At 39.9% G+C, this 2,934-nt stretch overlaps 1 long non-coding RNA gene across 1 annotated transcript; it reads left to right on the top strand.

Annotated features, from left to right (window-relative positions):
* LOC104786650 lies at positions 1-2,934 on the top strand. The gene is made up of 14 exons (XR_002038006.1): positions 1-85; positions 182-372; positions 458-570; positions 749-861; positions 1,040-1,121; positions 1,231-1,364; positions 1,452-1,574; positions 1,785-1,868; positions 1,955-2,022; positions 2,096-2,150; positions 2,276-2,367; positions 2,506-2,555; positions 2,650-2,778; positions 2,913-2,934. It is a non-coding gene; the product is annotated as an uncharacterized LOC104786650 (long non-coding RNA).

Below are 2,934 nucleotides of genomic sequence, written 5' to 3' on the forward strand. Positions count from 1 at the left end.
TGGTGTGTTCCTGTGTTCCTACCCGGACGGACGATGGTTTATTCGACTCTGCTTTTTTCTTGTCAGTCGCCTGGCGTTTCTAACTGTAAGTAACAACATCATTCAAACTCATTAAAAAGGTATATACAAATCTTAATTAATGGTCTTGTTTCTCTTTTTTTTCTTCTTTTGCGTGAAACAGGTGTGTGTGGTGTTCGTGTTCGTGTTCCAATCTGAAGGGCAATGACTCAAACTTTTTTGGAGGACCAAGTAGATTCAGAGCATAAAAACGGATCCGACATGAAGCCATAACTAAGGTGACTGCTACATGTTCTTGATCACACCTTCTTGCTTCCTCTACCAGCAACTCAGCTTCTCTCTCTCTCCTCCATGGTTTGCCTTCCAACTTTGCTTTTCGTTTTGTTTTCTTATGGATCCGACAATGTGCCCTTTGTAATAACATGTCTCTTTCTCGTAGGTGCATGTTGGCCATGGAGGATACACAAGGAGCCAAGTGAAGAGCCCAGATGTTTGTTCTGTTGGCTGGTGGACTCGAGGTAGGAGGCTGCAAAGCCAAACTCAAAGGCCAAGGTTCTATTTTTATTCTTTGTTTTCTATCTTACAGGTTTTTATGTTTCTTTCCCTCAACGTCTTTCTAATCTCATACTTTGCTTCTCTACTTGTTTTCCTAGCCAAACTTATTCTCTGTTTTTCCTTTCTTATGGATCCGACATTGTGCCCTTTGTAATATCATGTCTCTTTCTCGTAGGTGCATGTTGGCCATGGAGGATACACAAGGAGCCAAGTGAAGAGCCCAGCTGTTTGTTCTGTTGGCTGGTGGACTCGAGGTAGGAGGCTGCAGAGCCAAACTCAAACGCCAAGGTTCTATTTTTATTCTTTGTTTTCTATCTTACAGGTTTTTATGTTTCTTTCCCTCAACGTCTTTCTAATCTCATACTTTGCTTCTCTACTTGTTTTCCTAGCCAAACTTATTCTCTGTTTTTCCTTTCTTATGGATCCGACATTGTGCCCTTTGTAATATCATTTCTCTTTCTCGTAGGTGCATGTTGGCCATGGAGGATACACAAGGAGCCAAGTGAAGAGCACTCAAAAAAATTCAGCATTTACTCTTCACTGGAGAGGTACAGGTTTTGAGTATTTTTTAATTATATTGTTAATTGCTCATAGCTTGGTGCTTGGATGATTGGTTCACCCTGGTTCTAACAATTTTGGAATCTTTGTTTTATATAGGTGATATTTCCATGGATGTTTGATGAGATTCATGCCTTGAAGCCATTCAAAGCTGCCGCTTATCTCTTAGCCAGCCAAGAAGGAGGATTTCGCCTCTCCATTATATGATTGTTGCTACATTAAAAACTAACAAGGTTTGTTTCTTAGAATCTTTCATCTGTTTTTCTTTTCTTATGGATCCGACAATGTATGATCTGTTTTCACATGTCTCTTTCTGGTAGGTGCATGTTGGCCATTGAAGACGCCCAAGGAGCCTAGTAAACACTGAAGAGCCCAGATGCTTGTTCTGTTGACTGGTGGACTCGAGGAAGGAGGTTGCTTGCAGAGCAAACTCAAAGGCCAAGGTTCCATTTTTTTTTCTGTTTTTGATAGTTGTCTGTTTCACTTGAGCTCAAATTAGAATCCTCTTGGCGGTTTTTATAGTTGTTTCACTTTTTCAATACTATGGAAGGGTGGCTTATCATGGCTATGCTGCAGATTGTACTGTGATTTAGCAGCATAGCCCTGCTATACCATTCATGATGATGACTACTCTTGTGTTGATTGCTGCACAGGTGACAAGAGGTTGAAGACGAGTGGAAATTTCAATCTATGACATTGTGGTGGGTGATGTCATACCTCTGAACATTGGCAATCAAGTGGGTGCTTTATTCTCTCCTTTTCATTTTGTTTTTGTCCATATATACTCCCATGTGTCTAATCGAAATTAATAATTTATCTTTAGGTTCCTGCAGATGGAGTTTTAATATCTGGCCACTCTCTTGCCCCTTGATGACTGGAGAGAGCACAATCGTGTGTTTTCGTATTTCCTATTTGACTCTTTTATCATTTCTACTATATAGTATGACTAAAGGTTGATTTGCAGGTGTGGAGGCTATCTGCTTGTGAGAAAATGGGATCTGCCACCATTATTTGCAGCGGTAAAACTGGAACACTAACGTTAAATCGTGTGTTTTCTTGTATCCATCCTATCATAATGAAATTGTCTACTTTCTCGTCCCACTTTGGTATAACTCCTAATAGTCGACTTCCTTTTTCTTGCTAGGTTAATAAGGACTCTTGCAAAAAAATGCCGCTATCATAAGTAATGATGTAGCTGCTATTTCATGTGGTGACATTCCACTTACCGCTGTGCAGGTTTGAGTTTCTACTTTCTCTCTTTCTCTATTGTTCTGATGCTTTCTTCTCTTCTGCAGCTGTCAATTACTAACCCTAGGCCTTTGTTTTACTAAATCTTGGTTATAATTAATATAGTGGCCTTTCTTTCAAATGTAGATACTACACTGCTCTTTGGCTGTCTCAAGGAGTCTGTCATTTGATCACAGGTACATCCACAGACATACTTTTGCGCTATTGACAATTCTCTTTGAAAAAAACCACATTCATCTTTGTGATGCTGTTTTCTCTTTCTCGTTTCAGCTGATATGGGACCGGGCTCTTGGACTGCCACTAGAGCGGAGATTGTAAACATGGAGAGGTTACATGTCCTCTAATAGGTGAAACTTTGCAACTTCGGGGGGTTCTTAAGCTCTGTCTAAACCACCATAGGTTAGCTTTTTTTCTTTTTTACATCTTCTCATATAATTTGGTCTCATTGCTCACTCCACCATCGTTGTTGTTGGTTGATAGCAATAGATTGAAAATCCTGGATTGGATCTAACTTCCTTTATCTTGTGTTTTAGGATTATCCGGTTCTTTGGTGTT

This window comes from Camelina sativa, chromosome 5 (assembly GCF_000633955.1).
Source record: "Camelina sativa cultivar DH55 chromosome 5, Cs, whole genome shotgun sequence".
In the NCBI taxonomy this organism is placed as follows: Eukaryota; Viridiplantae; Streptophyta; class Magnoliopsida; order Brassicales; family Brassicaceae; genus Camelina; species Camelina sativa.